General features: G+C 37.2%; 1 protein-coding gene across 6 annotated transcripts in view; it reads left to right on the forward strand.

Annotated features, from left to right (window-relative positions):
- Positions 1–22,785, forward strand: part of CFAP20DC (CFAP20 domain containing) — a 234,197-nt gene that overhangs the window by 55,383 nt on the left and 156,029 nt on the right. The window contains exon 1 of one of the 6 annotated variants that reach the window (XM_046638126.1): positions 13,371–13,434. The exons of the other annotated variants lie outside the window; for them this stretch is intronic. The gene's annotated coding sequence lies outside the window, so the exon portion shown is untranslated. Of the gene's footprint in view, positions 1–13,370; positions 13,435–22,785 lie in introns of those variants that run through there. 6 annotated transcript variants of the gene reach the window in all.

The raw sequence follows: 22,785 nt of genomic DNA on the forward strand, positions 1-22,785 counted from the left end.
CCTGACTTTATTACATGCCGTCCATCAGTACACTGCAGGCACCTCTCAGGCATTTAATTCCATTGAGAGTTTTTCTTGATACAGATTACTTTCATTTATTGCAATTTTTTATGCATTATCCACAGGATTAGTTAGTTTTGAAGCTGTTGGCTGACGCCTTTCTCAGAGGTCATAATTCTTTTCATTTCTGCTGTATCTCATGCCTTGCCTTGTACTTTGCTAATAATTATTCAGTAAATTACTTATTTCTTATTCTCATCCAAATAAAGCCATGTATGGTAAGCATTAATTTTTAAAAGTTTTTCTTGGTCCAAAACTCCTACTGCTATTTGAAATTTTCATGTAAACTCTGGAAATGAATTTACTTTCAATATTGTAAAATCATCATCTTCTTGTGAAATGTAAACTAAGTTTTGATTTATTTTCTGGAAAGTATAGATTTGTTATGGAACAGAGGTTTAAATAAGCATTTTATCTTCCTTGAGTAGAGTGAGAAATGCCTAGAAAAATTCATTAACTATCTTGAAAACTTTGTTCATGAACTACTTACTTATGGTGTCCTCTTTGCGTACTTCAGTGATAGTGACTACCTCTTAAAGACAGGATATGTGTAATGCTGTATGTCCTGAAACTCTAGGAAGAATTTAAAATGTAATCATCGTTAGCAAAAATTCTAATAAGAGCATGTTCTTACTCAGTACTTTGACTTCCTTGCTATCTTAATTCTATATATTTGCTTTCTTTATGTAAGGTGTGCTATTAGTATTGCAGATCTAGACCCAATTACAGTAGAATGACCTGGATTCTGTGTGTCTTATATGTACATCATCAACTAGTTTTTTTAACTAGTCCCAATTTTAGTAACAGTGAATCTGTAAACAGAAAAAATAAATGAGGTAAATTTCAATTTATTTATTTATTTATTTTTGAGGAAGATTAGCCCTGAGCTAACATCCACTGCTAATCCTCCTCTTTTTGCTAAGGAAGATTGGCCCTGAGCTAACATCCATGCCCATCTCCCTCTATTTTATACGTGGGATGCCTTCCACAGCATGGCTTGATAAGTGGTGCACAGGTCTGTGCCTGGGATCTGAACTGGTGAACCCCAGGCTGCCGAAGCGGATTGCACTAACTTAACCGCTACACCACCGGGCTGGCCCCAAATTTCAATTTTTGATTGATTTGAGTGATGAAAGACTTTAAAATGTTCACTGACCTTTTTCTCTGATTTTCCTTTACTTATGCAGTTTATCATTAATTTTATATTGTCTTATTAAAATGTAATACAGTAATTTCATCTGCTGTTACCTAAGTCTAAGTTGGAAAAAAATGGTTTTAAAAAGCAGTACAGACTGTAAATATTTAGGAATGATTACTGTCTGAAAAGTTTACTACAACTCCTGGCAGAAGACGACATAATAACATTTAGAACCGTAGGTAATGATATTCTCTTGGCAAGTTATTATTTTTTCTTCAGGCTTCTATTTGCAAACTAATAGTAAAAAATATCTTACTGAAAAATGGAAAGTATTTTTAAAATGACAAATAATGATTTAGAAGAAGACTGAAAGTGGAAGAAAATTTAGAAGTAATGATGGCTAAATATTGTACATTTATATTTCCCTTTTATAAGCAACTGAAAGTAGAGAAATAAAATGGTTAATAATTGAATACAATGATTCTCAACTCTAGTATATGATAGCCTCAATTTCTCCGATAACCAGCTGGGTCCTCAACAATTGAATTTAGTTCTGACATTAACTCCTGGAGTTGGCCGTTAGACCCCACTGGTTAAGGGCTCAGTCCCACAAGACTGCCCCAACTTTGGATGCCCACTGCAAGAGCATGCCCAGGCTACCTGTACTTATGATTAACCAGCTATAAACCCCTCCTGAGGTTCAATAATTGCTAAAACGACTCACAGAACTCAGGAAAGAAAGTGCTTTACTTACTATTACAGGTTTATTATAAAAGATACAACTCAGGAACAGCCACATGGAAGAGATGCACAGGGCATGGTATGGAGGAGTGGGGAGCAGAATTTCCCAGCCCTCATAGGGTACACCATCCTCCCAGCACCTTGATGTGTTTACCAACCCAGAAGCTCTCTGAACCCCATTGTTTAGGGGTTATTATGAAGGTTCTATTAAGAAGGCACAGTTGATTAAATTATTGGCCATTGGTGGTTGTAAGTTCCAGCCCTGTAACCACATGATTTGTCACTTTGGCAACCAGCCCCCATCCTGAAGTATCTAGAGGCCCACCCAGAGTCACCTGATTGGGATAAACTCAGGTGAGGTTGAAAGAGGCTTGTTCTGAATAACTGAGAAAAGCACCTATCACTTTCATCACTCAGGAAATTCCAAGGGTATTAGAAGCTCTGTGCCAGGAACTGAGGACAAAGATGAAATATATTTCTCACTATACCACAGATAGTCATTGTCATTGTTTCCAAATATTACAGTTTTCCTTCCACACATATGGTAGAATTTCACTTTCCCACCCCTTTTGTTAGGTTGGCCATATGGTTTGCTTTAGCTAGAAAAGATGAACAGAAGTGACATTGTCACTTTAGAAGGAAGCTTTAGAAATTAGTGTACCAGTCGCCATGTTCCCATCTCCGTGCCCTGGTGATTGTGTAAGAATGTACCATCCTGGGTCCCTGAGTTACTAGAATTAAGCAGAACCTCTTGCTGCCCCCATGGGACTTGTAATGTGAAGAAGAAATAATCTTTTGCTGTGTCAACGAAAATAATCCATAACCAATTTATAAATGAAAATTTGGGAGAGTTTATTCTGAGCTAAAATCTGAGGACCATGGCCCGGGGCCTTTCTTCCCAAAGGAAGAAAGGGCACCAAAGAAGTGAGGTATACAGAGTGTATACCCCCAAACAGGATGCTTCGCATATGATTGAAATGTCCCTCCCACAATAGTCACAAGATTGCCCTGTCAGCACAATGCTTGATGGACACAGCAGGTAGTGGGTCTGCTATCTTGGAGGGCATAGCAGGAGGCAAGTCTATTGTCTCGAGCTGGGTGGTCACAGGTGAGCGCAGCAATCAGTTTCTAGCCTAAGGAAAGATGCTTAATCCTTAAGGAAATGCCAACATTGGGAGGGGGAGGGAAGTTGCACCTTTATCTCAAGGGCCTTTGTTCTTGCCATAGGGAATATCTAAAGCAGATATGCAATGCATGCTCAATGGCCTCGGTCAGGCCCTTTTGGAAAGACAAGGTCAAGCCAAATTAGGTTTACACCAAATGGCTTCCTCATATACTCCAATATATCCTATTGCTTGCCATTTTTATTTGTCAGCTGTTATGTTAAGCTTCTGAGACTGGGGGGTTATTTATTACCGTAGCCTAACCGTTCCGTCCTAACTGATACAGTTTAAAGCTATAACTCAATCACAGATTAAACTGCTTATTTTCCTACATTGCTAAGGCTTGTTATCATTAATGAGTGTTGAATTTTATCGAATGCTTTTTTTCTGTATCTGTTGAATTGATTATATGTTTTTTTGTTTTAATCTGTTAATGTCATGGATTACATTACAGATATTCTCGTATTTAAATATCCCTCCATTCCTGAGGGAACCCCTGTTGATCATCATATTATGGTATTTTTATACATTGCTAGATTCAGTTTCTATTCTTTGTTTAGGACTTTTAGATATCTGTTCATTAATTAGATTAACATAACTTTTTCTTTCCATCCTTATATGGTTTCAGTAACAAAGTTATGTTTGATAAATTCCATTGAGGAGTTTTCAGTCTTTTTCTCATCTCAAACTATCTGTATTGAGTTCCCTAAAGGGTTAATGGAGCTTATCTTTAAAACATCTGGACTTGGTGCTTTTTGGTGGATGGATTTTTGACCACTGGTACCAATTGTTTAATGATTCTAAGCGTTTTTAGGTTTCCTACTTTTTTCTTTAGTCAATTTGAATAATTATGTTATTCTAGAAAATTGTCACTTCATTTCAAATTTAGTAACATAGAGTTACAAAAGTTATATGCTTTATGTAGAGAAAGAGTATATGTTATATATATAAGTACATATAGTTGGTTTTTTAGTCTCTTGTATCTGTACGGTGTTAGTGTTGTATTTTTATTTCTAATATTGTGCACTTTTCTTAATCAATCTTTCCAGAAGCTTTCAATTTCATTTCCAGTAGTCTCTTCAAAGAATCAGATTTTTTATTTAGTTAATACTCTTAAGCTTCTATTTTGATTATTCTCTTAATTTTTACCTTCTTTCTACCTTTGTGAGTATATTATTTTCCTAAATTTTGAGTTGAATATTTAACTCAAGAAGTGTAATCTTACTTTTTTTAATAGGCAATTTAAGGCTATACATTTAGATGCATATCAAATTTTTTTAATGTAGTACTTGATATTTAACCTTGGCTAGTTTGGAAGTTATACATTCCATTTCTGTTCTTTTACTGGTTGCCTTTAAATTTATAACATTCTTGTTTGACTTAACAAAGTTGAAAATAAATAGCTCCTCCCCTCACAGAACAAGCACCTCAGAAAGCTCTCCCTCCAGTGGCACCTCACCCTTCCTCTCTTGGTGTGCCATTTTGAATAATTTCCTCAGGTCACTAATTTTTTAGCTATGTCTAATACGGTGTTTGCCTGTCCTTTTTTTAATGAAAAAAAATCTTTAATTTCTAGAATTTTATTTGCTTTTTCAAATTTGTTGTTTATGGTATTCTATTCTTTTATTATGGTTTTAAACATAAGTGGTTTTCAAATTGCTCTATTATTTCATGTTCTAAGGAAACTAATCTTCCTATTTGTTATGTCTGCTGACTCTCCCTCATGGTATATCACTTCCTCACGTTAGTGAGTAACTTTGGAACATGCATTTATGTTCATCAGGGGTGTTTTATCTGTGGGTGCCTGTAGCAGGGATTGTTGAAGTGTCCCTCTCGAGAAGCTTTGCATTTTCTCATTTTCTTCTGTACCTCAAAGCTTTTACTGATAGAGACCCAGTTTTTTTGTTTCTTGTTTTTTTGAGGAAGATTTGCCCTGAGCCGACATCTGCTGCCAGTTCTCCTCTTTTTGCTAAGGAAGATTGGCCCTGAGCTAACATCCATGCCCATCTCCTCTACTTTATATGTGGGACACCTGCCACAGCATGGCTTGATGAGCGGTGCATAGGTCCGCACCCAGGATCTGAATTAGTGGACCCCGTGCCACCAAAGCTGAACATGCAAACTTAACTGCTGCACCACCAGGCTGGCCCCTGAGATCCAGTTTTTAAATGTCTTTCTGAGCTTGAGATTTCCTCACCATAAGGATAGTTTGAAGTCAGACTGAATTCACACATGTGGCTTTAGTTTGCGATTTTGATTTCTCAGAGCAGACTTTTCTTCAACCCAGAGCCTGGCTAAAGGCAAGCTTTTCTGCTGCCCAGATCTGTGAGCAGAGTTTCTAGAACCCCTCACAGAGGAGGGCAGTCATTTCAAGGTCTCTGGCATTATTCAGGAGTCTCAGTTCCAGCTCCTCATCTTATCTAAACCCAAGGTGACATGGGTGTTACAATCCTGAGGCCCCTTTCCATAATTTTACATGCCCCCCACACAAACATATTAGGTTCTGATCCTTACATGTGTTTTGGCCAGATCTCCAACCTTCCTCCCATCACACACACTTTGAAATCAACCCATAGGTGATCAGCCCTGGCTTTTATTTCCTCTTCATTCTGACACTTGGTCAACATAATCTTTTATCTTTTAAACTTAATTTTTCTTATGTTTTTCGGGACTGTGTGTGTTTGTACCAGGCAGAAAATACTCATTAGCTCAATCCAGAATTCCTTACTTTCTAATAAAGGAAAAATAATGGTTAATTGAAATACAGAAATGTAATGATGGCTAATGGCTGATAGGCTGAATCAAGAATGAGAGTGAATTCATTGGGGAAAGCTGCCTTGACATTCTCTCATAATATCTATTCAGTATATACTATATAAGATGCCAGAAACTGCTCTAGACCCTGGAGATAAAATTATGAATAAGATATAATTTCTATCGAAGAGAATGATATAGAACAAATAGAATGCAATGAGAGAAATGCTAATAGAAGTATATATAATTGCTATGGAGCCTTCAGTAAAATCCAGTTCTTATTTTTGCCTTTTAGAGTTAGAGATATTTTGATAGGATAGGTGATGTTTCTAAAAAGTCTTATAGAACAAGTAAAACTCACAAAAGGTAAGGAAGGCATTTTAGGACAAGAGCAAATCATGTGTAAAGGCCATACTGCTAGTATAATATATTGGTTTGGTTAGAGAATTAGGAGTAAGTGAAGAAGTGGTGGCAGATGAATCTGGAGAAATAGGCACAGATTTTTGAACTTTACTCTGTAGGCAAGGGATTCATTGCTTTTGTAAATTAGGAAGATAACGTTGGTAGTTATCTTTCTAAAGATGGGTGAAGTTGCTGAGAGAAAAGCTAGAAACGGTGAGTCAAGTTAGGAGGCTGTTACAGTCAGTCAGGCCAGTGATGATGGATTTTGAAAAGCAAGAGTAGAGTGAAGAGGAAGGAAAAGTAGATTTGAGAAATGGGGACTCTTCAGAGAAAATTTCAGAGTTAGTGTAAACAGTGACGAGAAAAGCAAAATTTATTAAGCAGTGACACCATGCTAGGCATTTTACCAAGTTCCCTTAACTCTCACAACTCCATAAGATAAGTGATAATTTATAGATGAGAAAACACACTCAGCAAAGAACATGAACAGCCCAGCATTACACCTGTGGAGCTGTAACCCAGGGCTGTCTGGCTCTCGAGCTGGTTTTCTTTTGTTGCCTCTCTGTAAGGAATTTTTTTTTTTTTTTTAATTCTAATCATTTTTTTCCAAAGAAGTCTGCCTCATATTGTAGTTTTATAAAGTGAAATGATGAACAATTCAAGAGTCTCTAAATAACTGTAATTTGAAGCTTCAAATTACTTCTCAACTGTAAGCTAATTAAATCTTGCAAGGCCAGCCCCTCTAAAGTTGAAAACGATTTGGCATCTCTTTCCATGTCATTAGGCTACATCTGTCTTTGCAGTGTGACGATTCTGCACCCTACATTTTTCTGTTGGTGTTGACATGTGGATTGTGGGGCTTTGGGGCTAAGGGTAGTAATTATTCCCGGACCCTCTGGTGAAATTTATCAGAAACTAATTCAGAAGTTGTACTCTCATCACTAATCTAGTTCACAGTTCAGAAAACAGTGATCACTCAGGGATGTCTGGCAAATACAGTGTCACCGTAAATTGAAGAAATAGGAAACCGGTAACAATTATTGATGGTGTGCTATGGATGTTCTTTTGAGCTTTTCAAAAGAAAGGTTTCATATAAGTAAGTGGAGGAGATCTGATTATAATAAACAGGGTGGAATACTATCACCAACTTTTCCTGCCAGCTAGATTCTTCCTTTCTTTCCCAACCAAACTTGTAAGCATCCATTCCCTTTTTCCTTTAAACACTAATGATGGGAACTAAAGGAACACTGAGAGGCGATTGTGAAGTTCAGAAATAGCCTGAACCCACCCCTGAAATCATGCCTTACACATAGGTTAAATTAGAATTTCTGGGTCGAAGGCGAAGAGTGCGTATATCATCGTGGTTTAGGGGACAGATACTAGAGCCAGACTGCCTGCATCAGAATCCTGGTTCTGACACTCACCAGCTCTGTGATCCTAGGCAAGTTACTTACTGTCCTGGTGCCTCAGTTTCTTCATCTATAAAGTGGGCATAATAAGAAGACACATCTCATGGGGTTGTAGTGCCTGGCAGAGAGTAAGCCCTATATAAGTCTTTATTGTTGTTACTATCATTCATCATATTTACAAGCAATAACTTCTATTTCAGTGTGTTATAATGATTGTTATTAAGCTTAATAATAGATTTTTTTGATATCTTGTTTCCAGGAAGCAAATTTTTGAGTAGAATAAGAATAGACAGTCTCTTTTATGCTTACTCATTATAGTGTTTTGCTCTGATTTTGTTGTGTAAATCTTTCAAATAGAAAAGATTTAAAACTGAGCCATAAGTTCTAAGACTGCTATCTAAATTGAATATAGCTTTTGTGCTTTTAAAAAAATGTATTTTCTTTGTTAAATTGGAAACAATTTAGTGCACCCACATTCCTTCTGGTTTAAGTAATCTATAGAAAATTAAAATGACAAGAAAGTTAGGATTAACCAGATTTATGATTGGCTAAAGAAAGTTGCGAAGAGCTTCCATGTAGCAGGTGTAGCTATTTTAATGGATGCACCAGACTGGTCCATAAACCCACTCAGTTGCTGCACCGTTCCGCAGATGGCCCACTTAAACAATTTAATGTCACTAAAATGGTTCGGGTAAAGAATTCTTTAAAACAAACTGCAATGATTTATCATTTTGAGCTGTCTGAAATGCTGTCATTATCCTCATGGCCCATGGTCAGAACATTTTTCTTCAAATGTTTTTTTCCCCTCCCTCTGGCTCTCCTTTTTCTGTTCAAAATTTCTTTCATCTGCATATTCTTAATACCACCAATCAGGCTCATGTTCATTACTGTTGTCTAGCCTCTACTAGATTTCCTTGCCCTACTCTTTTGGCCTTGATTCGAGAAATACCCTGTCTTCTGATCTCGTCCTTTGTGAGTTCATTTTAGTAACTTTTAGGGTAACCTTATCTTCAAGATCTGAGGGCTACTTGATTGGGGGCAGAGGGTGACTTGACAGAGGGATTAACATGTACAAAAACTCAGTCATGAGAGGCTTATGGCGTTGAATTTAAGAAGGGACGTATACATTTAGCAGGTCCTTATATGAGGCACCATTTGTACCATGTGTGCTGCTTTCAGCTGTGGTCATGGCAGCATGGGCAAGCATATGACAGAGGCACCACACCTCCTCGTTGCTGTCCATGGCAGACAGTGCTAACCAATCATGGCAACCCTGCAGTCCTTCGTAACAGAGCACTCCAGAAAGTCACTGCCAGGCATTTGATGCTGGAACTTAAGATGAAACCTATTTGCCATCCAGGATATGATTTTTGCAAAAGACATAAAGTCCAAATGGATTTTTCTTATATTGATTCTCCATAAAATAAGAAAGAAAGAAAGAAAGAAAAAGAACTGAGGACAAAACATTAATCTCAACTTCGTGAAGGTATTTCTTTAGGGAGGAAATAGAATATGGTTCAGAATATCAGACATCTCAAGCAAGCCTTTGGCAAGTGCTAGATTCAGTCAGTTCTTGGTTGAATTTTTTGATAAGTGCCTAAAGTGCTGAAACTTGGTGCTGTTGCTTAAGGTGGGATCAATATACTTTAGACAGCAGACTGGAAGCAGAGTTGACATTCCGTTATAGAATTTCAAAACCTGAATTTCATTCTTGTCAGACGAAAAGCCATCTTCTTTTTGTGCAAAGGTGGATTAACAGAGTGACTCATTTCTCAGGAGCTTTAATTATGATCAAGCACTTGGATATATACTTTGTTATAACTTCAAAGTTCTGGAATATGAACAAAATTTAGTCAATAATAACAGCTAACACATAAAGCATATAGGAAGCCTTATTTAGACTATGCTAAGCATTTTACATACATTATCACTTTTAATCCTTATAGAAATTCTACAAGGTAGAGCCTATTTTTATTCCTAGGTTAAATGTGAGTAAACTGAGAAGAGGGAGCCCTAACTTGGCCGAAAGTACTATTATGAATAAGTGGAAGAACCACACTCAGGGGCCAGGCAGTCTGACTGCAAAGCCTGTTCCCTTCCACACTGCCCCTCCTTCACTTGACTTGCAGGTTTTGTAATTCTCATTTGAAAGATCATCTCATCCAGTCGTGCCTCTAGCTTCAAAGAAGCAGGCCCTTTTGGTCATGTGGAACCTTCTTGGGTAGTGACTTCTAAAGCTTTAGCCCTAGGTAAGGTACCTGGTGAATCATTGCCTCGCCACCACCCGGGATGATAAAAAACCCTGCCTGGTTAAGGTTAGGCTTGAAGAATATAGCAAGGACACTTCAGGAGCTGGGATTAGAGTGGATATTTCCGAGTTTGGCCAAGAACAGGCAGGGATTGATGAGAACGAAAAGCTGGAAGAGTGCTTTCCCAGTGAATTCAGCCATGCTTCTCAAAATGTGTGCTCTGCACCACCCGCATTGGAAGTGCTAGGAAGTCCCAAGTCCATAAATATTTCCCCCATCTTGCTTTGTTTTAATTAACAAAATAAGACTTTCCTTAACACGCATACATTTGGGGCACTATCAACTATTGGATTGATAGATTGCTTTTAGTTGAGATTTTCAGCCTGAGGAAATAGGAACAGGGCAAAGCCTTTGGCTTCTGAAGCTTAAAAAGAAGAGGGGGAGTATGAAGGTCAGGGAAGGGAAGATGTTAGAATGCAGGGGAGTGGAGGAGCCGGAAGTGGCATAAGAACATTGAGAACCTGAAAGAAGGGTCAGAAGGTGAATGTCAGGGTACTGATGAAGCTGCCTCGTGATCCTTTTTTTTCTTGATCTCTCCCTACTCCACCCCAGAACAAAGCTGCGCAGACATTTCCAGACCCTGTGCTCTTGGGTTCCATTAATTCTAGGAAGGAACCACCCATGCCTTTTCCCACTCAGTTCCTGAGAAGAGGGGGCTGGGGTTTCACCAGGCAAACTTGCTCTTTGGTGACAGGTCACTCTCCTCTCCTTGCATCCACCTTCTCACACTTCCTTCAGGTTCTTATGCACATTTCTCGCTGGCCTTGGCACCAGTGTGGAGTGGGGAAAGACAAAAGGGGAAACGTAAGGCAGCTCCTCCTTGCCAAGGGGAGCTAGTTTCATGCTGTCTCTGGTGATATTATTTCTGCCAGTGTTCAAATCTGCTGCCTCCTTTCATCCCACTTCCCTTTTTTGTCTTTACCACCCCAAATGTCAGACAAAGCTGTAAAACTTTTACCAAGGAATAAACTATGTACAGAATTTGTGTATCCTCAAAGTCTTGCCACATGGCAAGTAAGCCCTCAAAAAGTGTTTATTTTCAAGGAGCACTGTGACACACAGAATGGACAAGGCCAGTAGGCCAACTACAAGCACAATGTAGTTTCCTGGCTGCATTTAAGACTTACTCCTGTGTTTGCTAGGATGGCTGGTATCTTCTTGCAGACGTTATTCTGTATTTAATAATTACTGTTGCTTATGAAAAACATTTGTTTCAATTATTTTACCTCCTTTAATTCTGATTGTAGGCCTTCATATATCCACATGGGAGTTTCTAGATGAGAAAGATTAATCATTCAGGTAATTTGATCCAATTTAAGTATCAAACAAATTAAAGTCACGAGTGTTTGGTTGGGCATAAGAACAAATGGTATTAAAGGAGCTGGACTCCTGTTTTCACAACAACTTAGCAAGTTAGATATTAGCCCCATTTTACAGATGAAGAAACCAATGCTCTGACAACTAATTACTTGCTCAAGCTTCGCAGATAGTAAGTGGTAGAATCAGGATTTAAAGCCAAGTTGGCCTGTGTCTATGGCTAGTGGTCACTCCACTTGCTCTCTCAGGATACTAGGTGATGACAAAAATGGTCCTCATAACATGGACAGCTCTCTTCAGTGGTGCTGCTGCTGCTGCTTCTTCAGCAAGGATGATGATGTCCTCAGGCCAGCTAGCAGCGACCCAGTGTCTTGGCCACATTCTCTCTCATCCACGTCTTAGCTCTGCATTTTTCCTTGATCCTCCTCTATTGCCACCCTACTTTTACTTCCACCTTTACTTTCTTCCAGAATTAGGGTGTTTTTTGGCTTTCCCTTTCCTGTCAACGCTCAAAGATACTTATAATCTCCGGTAACTGCTTAGATGTTGAGGTGCACCTTGTTGAATGAACCTTAAGTGGAAGTAGCGCATTATAAATAGAGTTTCCTTTAGAAATAAAGTGGTGTATAAGTGAAGCCAAAGGTTGCTTTTTCTAGACGGTTTCTGCAAAAGCAAATAGGGCCTTGTCATTCATAATGAAGGTTAAAATGCTCTGAAATTTAGGATCAGCTGATGACCCTCTTTCGGAAGAGGTAAGAAAAGCACATGGATGTTTAAATATACAATCATGTTGTCACCACTGTAGATTGTGCTGTGCAATTGCCATTTTATCACATCTGGAAAATGCTATGTACTGTCAAATGTCCCTACATTCAAAGCTACTCCCTGTTTCTTTGTTCCCTTTCTTCAATTAGAAGAAAACAGAAAAGATGTTGAGATGACTAATGTTCTAGTACCAAGAGCATCACAGACCAAAACAGGTGATTTTATGCTATTGCTATAGAAACAGCAGTAAAAGAAATGAGCATAAACCTTGCTTTTAAATGATTCAATTATTTGCTTTTAGACTTTTGGTGCCATAATAGACATTCTTCTTTTAAGTAAACAAGGAATGGAGCATCTATCAATGTAGATTTTTACTTTACATAAAGACTTTTCTGTTTTTAGCTAAAACCATGCCACATAGAAAAATAAAGATTGAGTTTTCCTAAATACTGCCTCAATTTAGAATTCATGCAAATGTTTCTGTAAATTCACTCTCTCTAGACACAGTCTTATGATTTTGCTGTATAATTTGGCCAACATTTATTCAATTAATGTTTACTGAGCACCTAATATGTAGCAGACGTCTGCTAGACACATTGCCACTGCTCTCATATTCTGGAAGAGAGGACAGAGGAAAGCAAGTAAATAAAATACTTGGAAATTTTGGTAAGTACTCTGAAGGAAACAGGCGAAGGATTAACCACGAAAATACCTGCTGCTAGATAGGGTGATAAGAATATTTAAATTAAGACTTGAAGAAGGATGAAGAACTAGCCATGTGAAGAGTGGAAGAAAGAGGGTACCCACAGAAAGAAAAAACCTATGCAAATTCCTGTTACAAGAACACATCAAGTGTGAAGCTGGAGAAGAGTAAGGAAGCGGGGCAGTGGCATGAATGAGATTGGCATGTCTGCTGATCAATCTCTCTTCCACCCCTCCAGATCCATGCACTGCCTTCTCTCATGTGCTCTGTGTCCTGGGAAGTTGATCCCTTCTGTTCTCCCACATCACGCTGTATTAATCAGCCAGACTCCTTTGACCTCAAGGCTTCCCAGCCAATGGGAAGTACCAGCAGATCAGAGGACAGGAAGAGAGAAGTCCGCATATTTCTTCCCTTTCCTCCTGTTGATGTCGCCTCGTATGAAGATCCAGTTGTTCTGGCTCTAGTCCTACCCTTGCCCCTATAGACCTAGGAATGGTAATGGCTGTTCTTACTTTTCAGTGTTCTTACTTTTCAGTGTCTAACCATCCCTTGTTTGTTTCCTCAACCTTGCCCACACCTCTGTAAGGAGTTATTTCATGACATCCTCTCCGTTTGAACCATATGGAGTCAATTTTGTTTCCTGAGGTCCCTGACTATAGAGAAATGAGGCCTGGTAAGTGAGGCAGGATAATTTATAGACCTTGTGAGCTAGGAATTTAGATTCTATTCTCAGAGCAGCATGAAGTCACTGAAATATGATGGGATAATTGATCCCCATTTAAGATGGTCACTCTCACTGCTCTTGAGGGTGTTGACTGGCAGAAGAGCGGTTAAAAATGGAAGCAGGGAAGCCAACTGGAAGGCTGTGCAGGCAAGGAAAGGTGGTGCTTGGGCCAGAGTGATAGTCTAGGAAATAGAGCAATGGGTGGATTCAACATAGACTTGATAGCCTTGCAGAGAGAAAATGGGAATCAAGAATGGCTCTTAGGTTTCTGATTTGAGCCACTGGGGGATGGGGAGGATGGGGAATTAGGGCTCTTTTCTTAATGGGTTTCATTTGAAATGTCTGTGAAATATCCAGCAAAAGATTTGAGTTAGCAGTTTGGAGTTCAAGGAATGAGTCAGGGCTAGAGATGTAGATTGAATTGTTAACATAGAGATAACATTTAAAATAAGAAGTAGGAGTGGAAAAAGTCCCCAAGGCAAAGAATGTTTAAAGAAAATAGAGAAGAGAACCCAGGAGTTCCCAGATTTAAAAGTCTTTAGGAGCTATTTGAATGCACATTTTAATTCCTCCCAAAATGTTGTTTAAATAATATATACATCCATCTTTAGAGAAAAGAAAAATGAAAATAATCAATGCTTCAAAAGTCAAATGTGAAAATGCTAAGTATTATACTCCTCCTCATAAAATAAGCTTGATATCTAATTGGACATATTTTTTAAATGAGCAGTAGTTCCATGCCTTGTAGGAACGCTGCCTTACTTCTGCTTTGCACATTGGCACAGATATAGCTCATGTGACCACTTTAGCCTTGTGCTGGAAACTTGTAAATTAACTATAGAATTGAACAAGTTAATTTGCCTCCTCGTCTCAAGCTCTTATTTCTAACAAACAGGATTATGCTCAGGTGGTGAATTTTGCATATTGTTTAACTTAATTGGGAAATGTGTTTACATTGATAAGCTTCCAGCCTAATTCAACTGAAGGAAAGCTTTCTAATTTCACCTTTCATTTACTAGAATTTTTTAAGATAAAAGAATGTATAAAAATGGCACCAATGTGTTACCACTAATGCAATCCATAATAACCAAATATGTTTGCTTTTTGCTTCAAAACAATCACCAGGCCCTGCAATGAGACATTTCTTGGTATTTTTCTTTAGACCGTCTACAAATGATCATCCTCTGACTCCAGGGACCTATAGATTTTATTATGTGGCCTTCTAGCTTGTATATTATAGCACTGAACTGTCATCTATAGCATCCATTAGAATGTTATTGACAAAATGTCCACTCGTATTGAACTAAGCACTCGATAAACCACTGTAAGTAAATTGTTGTGCTCTTACCTCGAAGGATAGTCTATTGATTCCACACATGACTACAGGCCTAGCAGAACGACCCCAGCTACAGTTACTTTGTGGTGTGTTGCATAATGTCTTTTTTGAGGTTCCCAGAAGTAAAGAATTTTTTATTTTATTTATTTATTTATTTTTGGTGAGGAAGACTGGCGCTGAGCTAACATCTACTGCCAATCTTCCTCTTTTTGCTTGAGGAAGATTGTCCCTGAGCTAACGTCTGTGCCAATCTTCCTCTATTTTATATATGAGATGGCACCACGGCATGGCTTGATGAGCACTATATAGGTCCATGCCGAGGAGTGGAACTGTGAACCCCAGGCCACTGAAGTGGAGTGTGTGAACTTAACCACTATGCCACCAGACTGGCCCCTAAAGAATTTTTTTCAAACATTCTTTTTTGTATATTGTTATTTGTGTAGAATATTTATTTTATTTCAGATAAATAACCATTAATCATTGCTTTGTCCTTATGGACAAAACTCTACCACTTATAATGGTATATGAAATTTTGGAATTATTCTCCAAAGGTAGATGCTTTTAATAGTTTTGTTGTGAGCACCTTCAGAGATTAATTATGTATGTGTGTGTGTCTATATGATATTACCATCCTTTTTTTCACAAAGAGAATCATAGCATTCATGCTCTTTGGAAACTGGTTTGGTGTGGTGGTGGTGGGGCTTTCTACTTTATCTGTCTTGGGAATCTTTCCATGTTACTACGTATGAATCTGTCTCATTCTTCTTGATAGCTGCCATATGTATCATTGCATGGGTATAGCATAGTATATTATTCTAGACCCTTGTGGGGGACCTCTAAATTTTCCCTCTGTTTGTTTCTTTGTTTTTCTATTAGTGTTATAATGAACATCCATATAAGCATATCTTCAAGTACTTCTGAAATCTCCTCCATTTAAAGATAGGTGAGATTTTCATGTGAAACATAGAATAAGAGAATGTGTATATTACCTAAGGAGTCAAAATCTTCTACAGCTGTTGTGATACATTCAGGAGAGCAGAAGTGAGGAGGGAGAGAAAACCTAAAGCATGAATACAGGCAATTTATAGCAGATTTTTAAAAAAGTTTTCAAGACTCTAAATAATTGGAAATCTTCAATAATCAGAATTTGTGTGGTATTTTATATTGATGATTGAACATCCTAACTGATTTGTGATTTGTGAAAAATGTGCTTTTAGTGCCAAATATCTTCTTTATTGTGATCTTCAGAAAGTGATCACTTATGATGGTACTGTTCACTTCAACAGCACAGTCAATTAACTAGAACAAGCAATGCCCTAACCTTATGTATAGTGCTGGGTGTTGTATTTCCTAAAATGCAGGTGAGTTCATTGGCAATTTATGGTAAAGTGTATTTTGGGGGAGAGTTAGGAGAGTGGGTGGTGTGAGATGAGAGTTCCATAATTTGAATCCTCACTTTTATGTTAGACATGGTTATTTTTTAAGTAGGCCACTTACACCCAAACTGTAGCTTCTCTGAGGAAGATGAATGTTGCTTGAAAACAGATGATCCTGAGGAAGGGGAAAGAGAAAACCCAATAAATTAGAGCTGACAAATCAGTTAGAAGCATACCTCTGGAGGAGTAATATCATATATTGATAAAGCACTTCACAGTTTCTGAAGTGTTTTCATGATCATTTTCTCAGCACAGTGAATGGACAGATGTTATTATTCCCAATTTATAGGTGAAGGAATTGAGACTCCAAGAGGTTGACTCCAGTTCCTGTGACCCTTTGTCTTTAATAATAAAGATATAAGTATTACTGTAGTTGTCCCTTGGGATGCCATAACAGAGTACCACAAAATGGATGACTTAGAACAACAGAAATTTCTCATCTTGCAGTTCTGGAAGCTAAAAATCCCAAATCAAGGTGTCAGAAGGGTTGGTTCCTTCAGAAAGTACTGAACGAGACTCTGTATCATGCCTGTCTCTGCCAGCTTCCGTCAGTTGCCAGCAATCTTTGGTATTTCTTGACATGTAGTTGCGTCACTCCAATTTCTGCCTCTGTTGTCACGTAGCATCCTCTCCCTGTCTTTGTGTCAAAATTTCCCTCTTCTTATAAGGACACCAGTCATTGGATTACAGCCCACTCTAATCCAGCATGACTTTATCTTAATTTGGTTTTATCTGCAAAGACCCTATTTCCAAGTAAGGTCGCAGTCACAGCTACCAGGGGTTAGGACTTGAACATATCTTTCTGGGAGACACAATTTAACCCACAACAATGACTGTAGGTCATTGAATGAATGTTTTCCAGGAGCACAAGAGCATCACCAAGAAACTTGTGTGTTTCATACCAATGGAATAGAAATAATAGTTCTTATTTTTTTCTATACCTTTCTCCTAAATTTCCATTTACCTAAAGTCCCGTCACCAATAAGTGATTGAACTAGTAACAGCTGTTTTTTTTCATTGAGATATAATTCACATACCATAAAATTCTCCCTTCTAAAGTGTATGATTCAACTACTCAACCATAATAAGCTATGAAATCCGGCCGTTTGTGACAACATGGATGTACCTTGAGGGCATTATGCTAAGAGAAATAAGTCAGAGGGAAAAAGTCAAATACCATATGATCTCACTCATAAGTAGAAGATAAAAACAAAAACAAACAATCACATAGAGACAGAGATTGGATTGGTGGTTACCAGAGGGGGAGAGGGGAGGGAGGAGGGCTAAAGAGGTGATTAGGCACATGTGTGTGGTGATGGATTGTAATTAGTCTTTGGGTGATGAACATGATGTAATCTACACAGGAATCAAAATCTAACGATGTACACCTGAAATTTATATAATGTTATAAACCAGTGTTACTGCAATACAAAATAAATTAAATAAATAAATGAAGTGTGTGATTGAGTGGTTTTTAGTATATTTCACAAAGCTGTGTAACCATCACCACTACGTAATTTTAGAATGCTTCATTACCCCCCAAAGTACCTGTACCCATTAGTAGTTTCTCCTCACTCCCTGCTACCCCCAGCCCTTTATTTCCATCTCAATGAATTTGCCTATTTTGAACACTTTTATATAAATAGAGCCATACAGTATTTAGTCTTTTGTATCTAGCTTTTTTCACTTGCCATGATGTTTTCACCATTTGTCCATATTGTAGCATATATCAATGATTCATTCCTTTTTATGCCTGAATAAAAATCCATTGTATATATTTCCCATATTTTGTTTATTTGCTTATCAGTTCATGGACATTTGGGTTGTTTCCACTTTTGGCTATTGTTAATAATGCTGCTGTAAACGTTCATGTGCAAGTTTTTGTGTGAACATATGTTTTCAGTCTTCTTGGGTATGTACCTAGGAGTTAAATTGCTGGATCATTTCAAACTCTACCTTTAACTTTTGAGAAACTGTCAAACTGCTTTCAAAGTGGCTGTACCACTTTATATTCCCACCAGCAGTGGATGAGAGTTCCAGTTTCTCCACATCCTCAGCAACACTTCTTACTATTAGTCTTTTTTATTATACCCATCCTAGTGGGTGTGAATGGTATCTTCTAGTTTTGATTTGCATTTCCGTGTTGACTAATAATGTTGACCATCTTTTTATTTGCTTATTGGCCATTTTCATATCTTCTTTGCAGAAATGTCTATTCAGATTCTTTACTCATTTTAAAGTTGGATTATTTGTCTTTTTATTGTTGAGTTGTATGAGTTCTTTTTACATTTTGGACACTAGACCCTTATCGGATAAGTGATTTGTAACAATTGTCTCCCATTCTATGGGTTGTCTTCTTGCTTTCTTGATAGCACTTTGAAGGACAAAAGTTTTTAGTTTTTATGAGGTCCAATTTATATATTTTTTGTTGTTGTTGCTTGTACTTTAGATGTAATATTTAAGAAACCATTACCTAATCCAAAGGCATGAAAATTTTCACCTATGTTTTCTTCTAAGACATTTATAGTTTTAGCTCTTACATTTAAGTCTTTGATCCATTTTGAGTTAATGATAAAAAAAAAAAGCTCTCCACAAACTAGGATAAGAAGGGAATTTCCTCAACCTGATAAAGGGCATCTGTAAGAAACATATAGCTTATCATATTTAATGGTGAAAGACTGAATGCTTTCCCCTAGGATCAAAACCAAGACAAGGCTGTCTTCTCTCACCATTTCTATTCATCATTGTATTAGAAATTCTAGTCAACGCAACAAGGCAAGATAAAGAAATAAGTAATAAAAGGCATCTGTATTGGAAAGGGAAGAACAATACTGTCTTTATTCACAAACAGCATGAATGTCTGTGGAAAAGTAATAAATGAGTTCAGCAAAGTTGAAGAATACAAAAATCAATACACAAAAATCAGTTGCATCTCCCTATATTAGTAAAGAACAATCTGAAAATGAAATTAAGAAAATTCCATTTACAACAACATCCAAAAAAATAAAATGCTTAGGAATAACTTTAACAAATTTAGTGGAAGATTTGTATACTGAAAATTACAAAACACTGCTGAGAGGGGCTGGCCCAGTGGCCGAGTGGTTAAGTTCATGTGCTTCACTTCAGCGGCCCAGGGTTTGCAGGTTCAGATCCCAGGTGCAGACCTATGCACCACTTGGCAAGCCATGCTGTGGTAGGCGTCCCACATATAAAATAGAGGAAAATGGGCACAGATGTTAGCTCAGGGCCAATCTTCCTCAGCAAAAGGAGGAGAATTGGCAGTGGATGTTAGCTCAGAGCTCATCTTCCTCACCAAAAACAAAACAAAACAAAACCCTGCTGAGAGAAATTAAAGATCTAAATAAATGGAAAGCCACTCTTTGAAAGATTCAATATTGTTATGCTGACAGTTCTCCTCAAATTGATCTAAAGATTTACCAGCAAGTGGTTGGTTTTTTTGTTGTGTTCTTTTTTTGGTAGAAATTGATGAGCTGATCCTAAAATTTTTATGGAAATTCAAAGGTATAGTAAACGGTTTTATAAACGAACAACAAAGGTGGAGGACTTACACTTACTGGTTTCAAAATTTACTATAAATCCATAGTAATCAAGGCAGTATGGTACCAGCATGAAGAAGATAGATCAACGAAGCCACATGCAGAGTTGAGAAATAACACCTTACATGAATGGTCAGTTGATCTTTTACAAAACTGCTAAGGCAATTCAGTGGGTAAAAGAATAGTCTTTTCAAAAATGGTGCTAGGACATTTGGATATTCACATGCAAAAAAATTAATTTAGACCTTTACCTAACACTATACACAAAAATTAGGTCAAGATGAATTGTAGACCTAAATCTGAGTTAAAATTATAAAACTTCTAGAAAAAAACAGAAGGAAATTTTCATTAGCCTGGGTTAGGCAAAGCATTTGTAGACATAACACCAAAAAACAATAAATAAAAGAAAAAATGATAAATTGGACTTCATAAAAATTTGAAAGTTTTGCATTTCATAAGACACCATTAAGTAAATGAAAACAAGCCACAGACTGGTGAAAATATTTGCAGAACATATATATGATAAAGTTCTTATCCAGAATATAAAAAGAACCCTTACTGTTTATTAATAAGGAAACATATCACCCACTTTAAAACTTGGTAAAAGATTTGAATAGGCATTTCATAAAAGAAGATGAAAGAATAGCTAAAAAGCACATTATAATATTCTCAACATCATTCATCATTAGGGAAATGTAAATTAAAGCCACAATGAAATACCACCTCATACTCACCACAGTGGCTGTCTTCCTGTGTATGTACCTAAGAGACATGAAAATGTGATGTCCACACATAGAGTTGAAAATGAATATTCTTAGCCCCAGTTATTTAGATTGGTCAAACCTAGAGACAGTCTACTGCTCTGTTAACTCACCTGCTGAATGGATAAACAAAATGTGGCATATCCATATATTGGAATACTGTTCTGCAGTAAAAACTGATGATGCATACTATAAGATGAATGAATCCCAAAAACATTATGCCAAGTGAAAGAAGTCAGATGCAAAAGATTTTGTATTTTTTATTCCATTTATATGAAATATCCAGAAAAGGCAAATGTTTAGAGACCAAAACCAGACTACTGATAGCCTGGAGCTGGGGGTAATAGTGGAGATTGACTGCAGACAGGCATGAGGGATCTTTTTGGGATGATAGGCATGTTCGACAACTGAATTCTGGTGATGGTTGCATAACTCCTTAACTAAAAATGTACACCAAAAATGGTGAATTTTATGGCATGTAAATAATACCTCAAAAAAGCCTCTTTTTAAAAAGAGGATCAAATGATATTCAGAGAAAGATTTCAAGAGCACCAGTTATAAACCTAAATCAATATGTGAACTATGCATTATAATGAATGTTAACTGTAAAAAAAGAAAAAGAAGGACTGCATTGTGTTTTATTAAGTATATGAAAGCATATTAGGTTCAGAATTACTAATCTTCTCTATTAAGGACAAAAGAATCCTCACTGAATTCAAACTTCAGTAGAAAGGACCCAGGAAATACTAATGGAATAAAATTCCCTGTGAAGTGTAGGAATGAATGTGTAAGGGAGGCCTTATAGATGGAACCATCTTTCTATATGACTTTAAATTTCAGTACCCAGCCATATTAACTATATACCTAAACATCACTGCACATATTTAAATATACAATTTTGCAAACTCACTGTTTCCTTGTGATTATACCTAGAGTTATTTGGTAGCATCACTGAAGATATGCATTCAAATTTGATCATTTTGGGGTCATGATAAGGAAAATAAATACCATGTTTGCTTTAAGAATAAATGAGGCTAATAAATGAATCAAACCATCAGAAGTCTGACATCAGTTTTGCAAGTTTATTCTAATCTGAAGTGAACATTCACAAATGGTTGTAAATGATTGTACATGCAGAAGAAAAGTGAATAGGTAATCTGAATAGATGAGTTTATCTGCACTCTTGGGTGGTTGCTACCATTCACTCATATACTCACTGAGGTTGCCATTGTGGAAAAAAAATTGTCAATCAAAGATGAAGATATAAAAGCAAATTGAAAATTGAACTGAAAAGTAATTTTACTTTCAAATGGTTTGCAAATGTAGACATTAAGTTTGGAATGAATGTAGTTAATGACCATAGCTGGAAGAGTTTTACACCTGCTGATCACTAGAATATTATAATAAATAAGGTTGATTTTCCTGTTGACTACTCCATTTTTTCTCAACATGGTCTCATTATGACTTTTCTATCACATTGCTGACCCGTAGCTATGAATGCTCACTTACAGATATAAAAATGTGTTAACTTATATATGGTTTTGAAAAAATTGTGTCTTTAACTGCTAGAGGAGTGATGCCAGTGTTGTTGCTTGTCTTTCTCTGCTTTGTTAGGTCACAGGAGGTTTTAGATGGTGAAAATCAAGCATGTATTACAAGTGAAGAGCTGTTTTACAAGCAGCCTTCCTTACAGCAACTAAATTGTCCCCAAAAAAGCACATGAGCGTAATGAAGCTTTTAAGTAGTCACACATATGCATTTATATTCTCTCTCTCCTGAATGACTGATTTTAATTTTTTTAAAGTAGCAATTCAGCTTGCTTTCAGAACCATTTAAGCTTAGCACATGATTTTGTTTTCCCTCCAAAACCAACTATTCTTGATTATGAGATGGGGAAGGTTTGCATATTTATTTTTGCAAAGACAGTAGAATAAATCCTCATCACCATGTGAGTGGTTTAGTCCTAATATCTCTGTCCTAAGCTGGGCACAAGATCATTTAGAAATTCTTCCAGAGATCAGAGCCGTATTGGTTAGATTTAACTGAGGACTCTTTTGTGCAAACCAAAACCTGACTCCATGAGGGCAAGGTCATGCCGTGCGCTCATTGTGTGGTTCTCAGCCAGCCTTACTGCCCAGGGGTCCACCTCTGTTGATAAATATTTGTTGAATTACATTGAAAGATCCACTATAGAGAGGAATAAATCTTTC

Source organism: Equus quagga, chromosome 1 (genome assembly GCF_021613505.1).
Source record: "Equus quagga isolate Etosha38 chromosome 1, UCLA_HA_Equagga_1.0, whole genome shotgun sequence".
Classification (NCBI taxonomy): domain Eukaryota; kingdom Metazoa; phylum Chordata; class Mammalia; order Perissodactyla; family Equidae; genus Equus; species Equus quagga.